Here is a 13,278-nt window from a genome sequence, read left to right on the forward strand (position 1 = left end):
ATTATAAATAATGCTTAGTCCCTATCTATGATTTCCCTATTTGATTTTTTTTTCTTTTATATTCTTGTGTTTTCAGGTAATGTGTCATTGTTCTCTATGACAGCAGATACAGATTGCCAAAGTGCATATCAAATAATTTCAGTCTGCATGAAAGTTTCTCTCTTAGCCTAAATCAGTTGCAATTATATATTTTTCTTTCTATACTTTGCATTAAAGAGCACCTGAAAGGTTATGGTAGAGATTAGATCCTAAGTATAAGCATATAATAAAAGATATTGTCATATCATTTAAACGAGCCTGAAATGGATTTTTTCTCTGAACTTATGTTCTTCAATAACCCTTAAAGTTCTGAATGGAGTACTGTGTTAACATCTAAAAAAATAATGTCTTACCTAAAGAAGAGCATATTTGGGATAGGTAAATAGTTGGATGAAAAATGCTATAGGGACACGTTCAGATGTGGTCCATTTTCTTAATATAGGTATCACTTTTGCTGATGCTACATCCCATTAGACACCCCTTTAAAATTCTTTTTCAAATGCTGCACTCTGAAAGCACAAATCAACTAAGTTAAAACAAACTGAGAGGCAAAGCCCTATTAATACCTTTCTCTCGAACTCTTACATGTTCCACCTTAGCCTTCTCAACAAGATGATTTGAAAGCACCCTGTCCCACTAATTACATTTATTTATTTTCTGTTTTCATAACATTTTCACTCCACAGGTTTTTAAAAAATTAACGGTTTTACATTTCCAAAATCTGTGAGGTTTCAGGGGGGATCTCCGGGCGCCTCTTGTGCACCCAAACTGTCGGGCCTATTCTTCTTCTCTGTGTGAAAAGCAAAGCAGCTAATAGTTGCTATGAAGTCATTTATTGCAGAAGCACATCAGTCTCAAAGCAAATACAAAGCAAGGCAAAGCAATGGCATAAAGCAATGGCAAAGCTGCAATGGCAAAGCTGCAGTGGCAAAATGCACATGGCATAAAGCCATGGCATAGAGCCCCTGCTCTCCCTGATGCATGTTCTTTTATAGAAACTTCCCAACTAGCTAAGACACAAACTCAGACCACTACTTCTTAACCTATTAGAATTCTGGTTTCTTAGCACGCCAGGCTACATATAGACTACATTCATGGCCTATCTTGTTCTAACTGAAAAATGTAAGCAATATTCTTAACTCTAACTCTATTATGTCTGAAGCTAGGTTCTTGGAGCCTCTAAGAAAACACGAGCATGTTTTTCAACCTTCACTAGAACATGTACTACTTCTTAGGCATCTAAGACCTTTTGCTTACTAAAAGCACTTAAAACTTATTCCATTTACTTACTTATTTTCTCTCACTTATGTTACAACTTAAATCTTCACTTCTGCCTTATAAGTGAGAGGCCTAATATACTTCAATATATCTAAGGGTTTCAACTCAATCCCTGCATTCTGATTTCTCTCTGAAGAAATCAGAGAGACTCCTGACTTACTGACTCCAACATCTCCCCCTCCTCTTTGAACCACAAAGATTTCTTAATATTCAATCAATCCAATCTATCAAACAAACCATCCAACTTCAGTTATTCTGTGACTCATCATCTGCAGGCTACTTGGCCTATTTTCTCCTCCTGGATGGCCCTCTGGTAGCAGAGAAGGCAATCAATCCTTCTCATCAAGGTCTGGCATGGCTTGTGTCCCCACCGCTCAACGCCTACTGGGTTGTATTCAGCAGCAGAGCTAAAAATCTTCTTGGTGGCAAACACAGAGGCCAATCCAGTCTCGCCTTTGGTGATTTTAGGAGGGTCTTGGCCAGCCCTACTTCTTTCGCTTGGTTCTCAAAGCAAAACTTCACTTATTCGGTAGCAAGTGGCTATCGTGGCAAAGCACACACAAATTTGCATTAGCAATATAACTAGCAATACAAATACAAAAAATACAAATAACAATATAAATCACAAATAACACTAACAATATAACTACAGAGATAGCTAAGCAAGTGAAAAACAGTTTTTTCTGGGGTTGTGTTGGACAGACATATGACATTTAAACTTAATACATTAATTAAAGTTACTTAAGCATTTTTAAGTTGGCTAATTGGCAAATCTGTGCTACTAATAGTGAACAAAGCAAAGCAGCAAAAGCATAGCATAAGAGCAAAACCCATATTTCCCTTAAACTATTACAAAATAAAATTCTACAATACTACTGATTGCCCCTAGGTTTTTTTTAAAAAAAAAAACACCCGAAGTTCACAATCTTCTAACACAAGACATCAGGTGCAAGTAGAAATCTTTGATAGTTCATGTCTGTGTGCCCGCTTATTCACTGTGGCGTGGTCAGCACTTTCTTGCACTCGATAAGGTTTCACATTCTTTGCTGGAATCCACTTGGGTCCTGTATGAATACAAGCAAATTCTGTACTCCAAATTATTAGAGGAAATGGACCTTCAACAATATATGTAGTAAAACTAGAAACTTATAGTCAGGGATAATTTAGATACAACAATCAACAATATTTTAAATTATAGACATTAATTTATAAAATTAGATAATCATAAATCCTTAAAACACTATGTCATCATCCCAGAGTCTGCAAACAGCTGACAAGCCTTGATTCAATGAGGAATTAGATGATCATCTCCGGATAATGAACACCGAATTCACCCCAAAATCAGCTTCAGCTGTCATATTGACAGGGACAAATTGCCAAGTCGAAATGACTGGAGTATTATTTTGATGCAGAAAACTTCTGGGTTTACACAGTTTCTCTTCCAGGTAGAATTAAGGCCTGGCCACTACCGAAATTCCAACTGGAAGAGAACTCCCTAACTTTTTTTTTTTTTTTTAAAGCAAGACTCTTAAGAACAAAGGTTACAATGAAACATTTCAGGATGAGAGAGAAACCAAATCCTTTCAGCAGCTCAGCTTGTTATCTCCCAAAGTTTTCCCTCAGGATAGAGATGCTTCGAACAGGACAGGCTGCTCGAATACTTTTCTAATAACACCTGGAGAAAAACCATAAGACTAGCAATTCAGAAGAGACTTTCAATGAGGCTCAGATAATTTTCTTGGAACTCTGAAAAAAGCTTAAAACTATGAGATAACACAGGGTCAGGTCATAGGAGACCTGCTGAAACAAGAGAGAGAATTAATAAAAATGAAAACAAAGGAAAACATAAAATGCATCTTTTTTACAACAGTGCAAAAGACAAACACCTTTAACTTAACATACAAAAACTGTGAGAATGGAGCTGAATCTGATGTCATGCTCGAGTCCCCTCGCTCCGTTTGCCCCCAGCAATGTGGTTGGAAGCAGTTCTCGCCGTCCCCCCACCCCGTCTCTCCCCCTTCTCTCTGCAGCACTGGATTCGTGCCTGGATGCCGGGGGTGGGGGCGGCGCGGGGGGCGATGGAGCCGCTGGGAGTGAGGCGGAGCGGCGGGGCCTGGGCGCGACCGACCCGCTGTGATCGGGGGCTGCCGCTGTCCCTCGGCCATGGGCACGGAGGAGGGCACGGAGGAGGGCGAGGGCCGGGCGGCCGGGACGAGGCGGCGCAGAGGGAGAGCGGAGCAGCGGCGCTCCCCCCTCCCCCGGCGCGGCCCGGGCTGGTGACATCGCGCTGCTGTGCCCGTGTCTGCTCCGGATCGGCTGGATCCACGCGGCCGCCCTGTAATTGCTTAAGAATTGTTAAAAGTTTTCCCAGTCGCGATCCCGCGGTGCAATCCGCAGTCTGGGGTGAGAAAACCAACCTGACTGCCCGTGACTGGGAGAAAGGCTCAGTAACTAAATCAAAATCATTTTCTTTAATTGCCCAGTCTACTGAAAAATACTGTAGTGTTTTTGACAGAGAATCTTTTGACTTTAAAAGAAAGGAACTTTCTCCCCATTTGAATCTGCCAGCTTTGATGTTGATATCTCAGATTTCCCCAAAACAGGACAATCATCTCCTCTAATATTTTCAACAGCCTGCTGCTCAGTTTCTTCCCTCCTGCCCTCAACTGCATCGTCCTGACCTCCCTCCCCCCAGTGTCCCCTCCTCTTTCCCAACGCGGTCTCATGCAGGGGTTGGGGGGTAGGAATTTCTCGAGCAGGCACAGAAACTGCGGCGAGGCTGCGGCGCGGAGCGGGGACCGGCGGGACTGTCCCTGAGGGCGGGCCGGAGACCCGATGAGGAGCGGGGACCGGCGGGTCTGTCCCTGCAGAGCAGGGGGCTGGTGACGGGGAAACTGGGACCCCTGTGCTCGCAAAACACGGCTCGAGCAGCATCAATGACGGTGCTGCCGGCGGTCCCCGGAGCCGTTCTCCCTACCTGCGGGGGATGGCGGTGGTGGGGTCCCCGTGGTTCGTGCTTGAAAAAAACCGCGACATCTGTAATTTGCAATAAATTGCGACATCAATTGAGGAGCCAGCGAAGAACTCCCTGTTTTTTCAGAATTAGTAAATGGCTCACTTAAAGATTCTGCGACCAACCTCCAGGAGCGTAATAATAAAGGGGCTTCTTCATCTTCCCGAATAGTATCATCTAAAAGCTTAAGTCCAATCTGATCCCATAGAAAAGAGCTTAAAGCAGAACCGGGATCTATATTTGGAAAATTCTTCTGAACATATATTAAAAGGCCTCTTAACTCATCATTAAAGTCATTTTTCCTCAATAAAGATTTTAAGTAATCAAAGATATATTTCTGCTCTTCATATACTTTTCTTCCCATCTCTACAGATTTCCCCAAAGCTTAAGTCATCTCAATATAAAATATATTCCTGCTCTTTTGGCATATTATTTCCCATTTCTAACTCTAACTGGCACTACTTTTCACCCCAAAACTCACCTCGATATAAGACAGGTGATGAGAAGGTCCAGACCCAGCCCCCTTCGTCCACCTCTTAGGGGTGCTTGCTCCTCTCAGCAACCGGTGGGGTGTCCAGCCTTCTTCTTGCCACACTCAAATGAGGGTTCCAGGGAGGCCCGACAGTAGCTGAAAAGCCTTGCAAAGCGAAGCGAAAGCACGGCACCAAACACGGGGCACCAAATGTGATGTTTCAGGGGTGACCTCCGGGTGCCTCTTGTGCACCCAAACTGTCGGGCCTATTCTTTTATGTAAAAGCAAAGCAGCTAATAGTTGCTGTAAAGTTATTTATTGCAGAAGCACATCAGTCTCAAAAGCAAATACAAAGCAAGGCAAAGCAATGGCTAAAAGCAATGGCAAAGCTGCAATGGCAAAGCTGCAGTGGCAAAATGCACATGGCTAAAGCCATGGCATAGAGCCCCAGCTCTCCCTGATGCATGTTCTTTTATAGAAACTTCCCAACTAGCTAAGACACAAACTCAGACCACTACTCCTTAACCTATTAGAATTCTGGTTTCTTAGCACGCCAGGCTACGTATAGACTACATTCATGGCCTATCTTGTTCTAACTGAAAAATGTAAGCAATATTCTTAACTCTAACTCTATTATGTCTGAAGCTAGGTTCTTGGAGCCTCTAAGAAAACACGAGCATGTTTTTCAACCTTCACTAGAACATGTACTACTTCTCAGGCGTCTAAGACCTTTTGCTTACTAAAAGCACTTAAAACTTATTCCATTTACTTACTTATTTTCTCTCACTTATGTTACAACCTAAATCTTCACCTCTGCCTTATAAGTGAGAGGCCTAATATACTTCAATATATCTAAGGGTTTCAACTCAATCCCTGCATTCTGATTTCTCTCTGAAGAAATCAGAGAGACTCCTGACTTACTGACTCCAACAAAAATCTTCACAGTTAGGTAGTGCTCATATTCCCAAAATATATATATTTATATAACAGTGGAGAAATTGAAGCAGACATGGTAATGGAGCTTGTCTTTAAAGCTCAGTGACAAAGCTAAAAGATCGCAGAATCATTAATGATGAAAAAGATCTCTAAGATAATAATCCAACTGTTAGCCCAGCACCACCAAGCTCAACTACTACACTACTACACTACCACATCTACATGTTTTTTAAAAACTTCCAGGATGGCGATTCCATTATTTCCACGGGCACTCTGTTTCAATGTTTGACAACACTTTTGGTGAAGATGTTTTTTCTAATATCCAACCTAATCCTCCCCTGGCACAGCCATTTCTTCTTGTCCTGTCACTGGTTGCCAGGGGGAAGAGACTGACTCCCACCTGGCTCCATCTTCCTTTCAGATAGCTGCTCTGAGTGTCGAGGCCTCCCCTGAGTCTCCTCCAGGCTAAGCACCCCCAGCTCCCTCAGCTTCTCCTCATATGACTTCTGTTCCAGATCCTTCGCCAGGTCCATTGCTCTTCCCTGGACTTGCTCAATGTCTTTCTTGGAGTGAAGAGCTCAGAAATGGAGACAGCACTCAATGCATGGCCTCACCAGTGCCCAGGATGGGAGGACAGTCACTGCCCTGCTCCTGCTGGCCACTCTATTGCTGATACAGGCCAGGATGCCCTTGGTCTTCTTGGCCACTGGGGCTGGCTCATGCTCAGGCAGTGTTGACCAGCATCCCCAGGTCCTTTCCTGGCAGGCAGCTTTCCAGCCACTCTTCCCCAGCCTGTAGCTCTGCGTGAAGTTGTGACCCAAGGGTGCTTCATCTTGTTGAACCCCCTTGAACCAACTTTGCTTCACCACTTCAGAATGTAAATTTGCACTGAGTATAAGACTACTTATCATGGGCTAAATGATACTTCAGATTCATATTGTCATTGCTCCAAGCAAGGGCTAACTCAGTGAGCTAACTCTACTTAAGACAGCCTGTTGAAGAGAATTCTCAACTAGTATCAAATGGCACCAACACTTAACAGAGATGCACAGAATGAATTTTTTTTTAACAAATTAATCTTTAATACCATGTTACCACTGTTTCTTTGTTGCTGCCCTTTCCCTCCATCCCACGTGGGAAGCAGAAGGCACAATTCCCTCCACTCGGACTGTACAGTTTATAGCACCTTTGAGAAGAAAATTTCTGCTCTTTCAAGCTTTGGATTTGCTCTTACAACTCAAAGTGGCTTTCTGTTACTCTGTATCTCAGTTTTTTTCAGTCCTGCCTGTAAATTTTAAATTAACACTGTACCAACTACCATTTCATGGAAGAACAAGAAGCAGCTAAGCCTATGTACAGTTTGGATTTCTAAATGTATTTGCATAATAATAAGATGTAAAGGTACTCCCATGCACAATTATCAAACCTTCCCTGATTTTGTTGTAAGATAGTTATTTGATCTACTGAGATATTTTAGGAAATCTCATTCTAAGGCTACCAAGCTTTGCCTGTCAATCTTTGCTGCATATGTTTGCTGAAATGTTTTGGTCCTTTACTTTGCACATAGCGGTAGAGAAGATGTGCCATAAATAAGTAGAAGAATGGGAATGAGGCCGTTTTGTGCACTTGTCTTTTACTCAAATTGACTTTTTTCTTTTCTTTTTTTTTTTTTTCTTTTCTTTTTTTTTTTTTTTGTGTCAAAGAACAGGAAAGGCACTGACTTTATTAAACTGTATATGTAGCTCTGAGCATAATGGCAGTTTTGCTGTTGGCCACAGCCCTGGCTTTGCACTAAAGGCCTTCTTTGAACTGGAGCCTGTACATTCAGATTTCAGCAGCAAAAATATTTTCTGGTGCAACTGGTTTGTAGTATTTTGATGATACAGAGGATAAAGCTGTATCCTAGCTATAAGATCCCCAGGCAGATTTAGTGTAACAAACACATTGCAAAGAACAATAATCATCAATGACAGGAATGAGTTGATTTCTTCCCACATTTTACAACACTTTAATGCAATATTCTTCCTCTTAGCATGTGATTTCTTCCTACATTTTGGACTGCTTTTCTGCACCATTCTTCCGCTTAACATGGTGCTTTTTTTTTTCAGAGATTTTTCCACTAATATGATATATTACAAACCAAAGAGAAGCTACATTGATATATGGTCAAAAGTTCAGTTTAAGGAGATTAAAAGCTCTGAATGCAAGTAGACACACATTTGTTTTACTATGAAAAAAAAATGCAGACTTCATAATTTTTAAACCAAACCATCATTTTAGTGTTGTGATTCATGAATTCAATGGTAAAATGGGTGAATATATATGTGTATATATATATATAAATGTATTTAACCACAAGTCTTCATCTTTAAAGCCCAAAAGATAGATAATTTGCAGAATGGTGTATTTGGGAAAATTGCAGCTTGGAAACTGTCCCAGTTATGGGCTTTCTGCATTTTGAGTTTTGTGATGGCTCATCTATACACACATTTGTGATTTTAATAGCAGCACATCTCACCTAATCATAAAGTTAGCTGGGGTCTAAAAAGACACAGATATTTTCAAACTGTTAAGTTTCATTCAATATGATTTCTGAAGACAGGTGAGGAACTTGAAATGCCTAGACTATTGATATGTCGATTTTTTTTTATTATTTGTTTAACTGAGCCTTTTTTTACTAAATTTTTATCCAGATTCTGCGATGTGGGTTCTGCTGATGTTTATACCTGGTCAGTTTGCCAACACTTTAGATGTGTATCTGGAGAAGAGCTCCTTTTGAAAACAGCTGTGAGTTTTATTCAGGAAAGGCTGGTCAGGAATTAGCAACATCCAAAGGAAAAAGAGGGCAAAGATTTGAATAATTTGTATGTATTCTCTCTTTAAGCCATAATTATGGGAGTGTTGTGAGTGCAGAAGGTGAGGTACAAAGAGACGATAGATACTGCACAGGTGTGCACCTGTGATTTGGGCATCACAGCAAACTGCAGAAAGTTGCAGCATTTCTTAGGCCTTTTATAAGATGGAAAATCTCCAAAAAAGCAGTAAATATATGATTGTAAGTTTGAAATACATGTAGTAATAAGAATATTTACTTAAATAAAACAAAGCAATGAAGGAATTTATAACATGATCTTTTAGCCCAAGTACTTATGACATAAAACCTTCATACACCTTAGAAGAAAATAATAAGGTGATAATTCATAAAAGAAGAAAAAATTGAGGCTTGCTGTCACAATTCCTCAGCCTAAGATCATAGATTTTTTTTATTATCTACAAAATAATACTGAAAGATCCATCACAGCACATTGTTTCCTAGGTGTGAAAGACCACAGATGAATATCACACAGTTCACTATTCTCAGAGAATCCATCCACGATTTATAGAACATTATAGTGAACTACTCCTCTGCTGAGGCATGCAACTAAAAATATTTCTTTCCAGTGAAAATACCCTTTTCTAATTTTGCACTGCGTAAAAAGCTGCTTCAGTAGAGCAGTGCACTTGGCATCTCTCTTTTACCAAAAATCAGTACAATAAAAATTAACACCAATGCAGCATTAAGAAATAGACATTTAGGCATTCTTTATTTGGCACCAGACACATGAGGGGATATTTCCTCTGAAATACCATGCATCCTGAGTACAGAACAGGTTCCTGTTTTAGATACTATAGATAGGTTTTTCAGAAGAAATATATATATATGATATCCACTCCCCACTTCATGTTTTTCCTCCCATTGGCACATGCGTTCTCTTGTCCCAGGTGACCCTCCAGTGGTCTCCAGTAGCTGATGATCCTGAAGTATACTTGACCTCCTTATGAACTTGGCACTACATCCTAAATTAGGAGGAAAGTTGACATAACTAGCCTACTTCATTAACTTGCAAGTCCTTAGATCGATGAAGTATAGTTTTTGATTCCTTTCCTTGGTTAATGTTTATTGTAGTTTTAATTGTATGGTTCCATAGGCTAATGATTTTGCAAAATGATCATTGTATTAACTCACCAGGTGCAAACCATTCCTCCATATCTCCCGTATTCTTTCCTGCGTTGTGGTGAGGAAGTTCTATAACAAAATAGTTTGAAATGTTGTCACTGTCCATGCAACTACTGTACAGTTTCTCTCCATAAAATATATATAGCAACATGTCTTGACATGAGAAATAACACAGGAAACTCTGTGAACATCGGTGGAACTTGAGCAAGTGGGACAATCTGCTGCCAGAATCAGAGATGTTTTATGTATCTGTATCTGCAGAATCATAGGTTTCTGTCCAGTACACGTGCATGCACAGTATTAGAAAATTATTCTGTGCTTCTTGCAGACACCAGTATAATGTAGTTTTCATTAACATCTTTTCTTGCAAAGCCATTGATATGAATTGATACTTGCACATTTGTGACCAACAGCTTTAAGAATTTTTATGTGGAAAATCCCAATCTGAACCAGAAACGAATCTGAACTGGTTTGTCCCATTTGAGGACTGCTCTGTTTACAGCTCCAAGAAACACCAATTTGTGACAAGCACCTGTTGACCACAGCTAGATGATTTGAGGACCAGTAGGACCACCTGACTACCAATCTTCGTGTAATGCAGGATCAGAAGACCTGAGAGAGTAAACAATAAACCCTTTTCTGTTTGAACCTTCAGTTCATTAGCAGAAGTTAACATGGGTGACAAGAATGTCAGTCCCCAAGCCCCTGACACCCAGACATTTGCATTGCTCCGAGTGGGAAGGGAATTACACAGTGCCGGCTGTCTCCTAAACCAAATGCCAGCCTGATGCTGACCTACCTGGTCTCCAACAACTGCAGATCATCTCTTACTCTCAGAGCATTTTTGTAAGCATATAGTGATTAAAACAGTAGAGAGAAAAGATAATTTCTCTTGATGTCTAATTTTAAAAGGCTGTACCCTGTTTCTATGTGCAGCTTTGGTCTACTACTTGAATAGCAATATATTTTAGAGCTGTATTTCACAGCAAATAGAGCTTTAGTAAACTTGCTGTGCTTCAGATTAAAATGAAATGCTATAGAATTTTTCCAGAAATAATATCGTTGAATTTTTGTGAAAAGAAAGACTTTAACTGGAGCAGATACAAGGAGAAATGACCCAAGAATACTAAAATTTTGTGTTAGTTCCCATTTACTTCTTAGGTTACATCAGCTACTCGAACTTTCTGCTGGATCAGAACGGAAGTTAAACACAGCACATTAAGTTAAAACCAGGATATCCGAGAAGACAGATGACTCTAGGTCATACTCCAGCATTAATTTCTGATGTGTCCTTGGATATGGCAAACAGAATGATTAATCCCAACCAGCTATTGTTGCAGAAATGTCTAATTAAAACTAATTGTATAAATTATTCCTGGAAAGGGGGATTATTCACATGTATTTGAGTTGTATGCTCCTCTGCAGACATGGCCCTCTCTCCATTTACTACAGAAGAAAATCATGGGCTCACTTAGATGTTTAGTTTGTGCCTTCTTCAGATATAGGTAACATGAATTTCTTTAAGTTCTAGTTTAGACTTTAAGTTTATTATCTCTAAACCCATATGTTTAAAACACATTAAAAGTTATTCTTTTTTTCATCTTGTCATCTACAGTTAAGTGTTTAGCTCTTTGAAGATGGGACCGTCCCTCAATAAATGCATACAGTACCACACAAAACAGAATTCCTGGGGGGTTAAAACGGTACTGTAATATAACCAGTATTAGCAACCCCTTCTCTGACTCTTGTAATGGGTGATATTTTCCTTGCAGTTTGTAGTCCGATAGTTACAGTACAGTCTAAGCTTTTGCTCCAATCAGAAGTGAGTTTATTTACTGGTCAAGGTGACTAAAAAGTAAAAAAATCAGAACGAAAGTCTCAAACTAAAAGGAATTTAGATCAGCTCTTTCTCATTTTTTATTTTATTTAATCCCTTGCATTGGAAATAACGCAGTACCTGCAGAGACTGTAGCTCTCAACTGGCTCCTGGTTCTGATGAGAGTTTCATCTCATGTTGACAGAATAGGTGGGTTTCAACACCTCTTCAGATCCAGGGTAGGAATCTGATTAGGAATGTGTTTTTCGAAAAAGTTTCTGTTTGCCAATCTCTTCCAGAAGAACTTACTGTTTTGAATGTCACAGAGAAGGGAGAATATCTTCCTGCTCTCTTGATCTGCTATCAACTCTGAGATCAGCAGGGCCTTAGTCACCTCTAGCTGTGAGGAAAAACCATGTAACTGCAATAAGCTGTTCATAGAAGGGATGTACATGTGCACAGATATTTACACCTGCTTTTGCAGGGGGGTCCACACAGAGAAAAGTGTGAGGTGAGCACATTTTTGTGTGCCCCAGCAGCAGATACATGCATCTGGCACTGCCAGTGCCCAGCTGTCCAGACAGCAAGGAGCTGCATCCCAAGTTTGATTTATTATTTTTGTCACTTCTTCCTCTGTAGAGTATGGAATAATAAACATTAGGATCTTCAGAGCAAGGGCTGCCTTTTCATGCTTTGTCAGTGTGATATCAATCACTGTGGCATCCCTATCCATGCTTGGACTTTCTATACATTACCCACAATGTAAATAGTAACTAAGAAAAGTGACACCTGTGTGCCAGCAGCTGAAATTTTAAGGGTGTTTATGTCTGTAGTTCATAAAGAACTGTGGAATCCTCCCTTTTTAAATAGCACTTTATAAATCACAAGTCATATGTTTTTCAAAATTTTACCCATTAAAAAAAAAAATTTTGCAGTTTCAGCTATGAATGATGGCAACTATTTTTATTCTGAGTTGATAAAAGTCTGAATACTATAGAGCTTGGGGTAAGCTCTGGGGTAAGGGTTAAGGATACCACGCATTGCCTGGTGTCCTGATGCCACTCTGACAGTGATGACCCTGCAGCAGTCCATGGCATGACCCCGATGTAAGCCATGGATAACCAGGGCACTCCAATCCTGCAGCTGTGTCCCAGGTTTGCTTCTGTGTTGGATGAAGTGGAAACCCAGCGTCCATGAACTCACAACGACAAGAGTCTGCATTAAGCCAGCCCCCCTTTGACTGTGAACCAGTGCTGGTGCAGAACAGGAAGACATAAATTTATTCGAGAAAGGAGAAAGAATTGAAGGATCCAAAGCTTAAATTTAATCAGAAGACATAGACCCGGCAGTGAGCTTACGACTTAGAGGTGGCATAGGTCCTGCCCCAGTCCTTGTAGCAGCTAAAAATGAAGATATCATTGCTCAGATTATTTATATGGAAAAGCAAAATTGGATATATTTTTTTAAATGTTCTGACAGAATAATGTAATGGCTGGAAGAAGGAGGTCACATTGCCTAGTCCCAGTAGTATTTATCACATGAAGAGCAGAGAAATATGGGCTACTTTTTCTTAACTGTTAGTTTCAAAAACAGCTTTTTGTGTAAAATCAACAGCAATAATGAATGAGCTGAAGAGTTCCATCTCATAATAGATGTTGCTATGGAAATTATGAAAAAATGCTTTTTTTTAGAATTACAGGAAGTCCCAGGAACTTTAAGGTCCCTTC

At 40.2% G+C, this 13,278-nt stretch overlaps 1 long non-coding RNA gene across 1 annotated transcript; it reads right to left on the reverse strand.

Annotated features, from left to right (window-relative positions):
• Positions 1 to 856: 856 nt before the first annotated feature.
• On the reverse strand, positions 857 to 4,994 carry LOC148219718 (uncharacterized). Its single transcript, XR_015799395.1, has 3 exons — positions 4,812 to 4,994; positions 4,295 to 4,353; positions 857 to 2,381 (listed from the first exon to the last, which is right to left on the reverse strand). It is a non-coding gene; the product is annotated as an uncharacterized LOC148219718 (long non-coding RNA).
• Positions 4,995 to 13,278: the final 8,284 nt, after the last annotated feature.

Source organism: Sturnus vulgaris, chromosome Z (assembly GCF_052056855.1).
Source record: "Sturnus vulgaris isolate bStuVul1 chromosome Z, bStuVul1.hap1, whole genome shotgun sequence".
NCBI classification, from domain to species: domain Eukaryota; kingdom Metazoa; phylum Chordata; class Aves; order Passeriformes; family Sturnidae; genus Sturnus; species Sturnus vulgaris.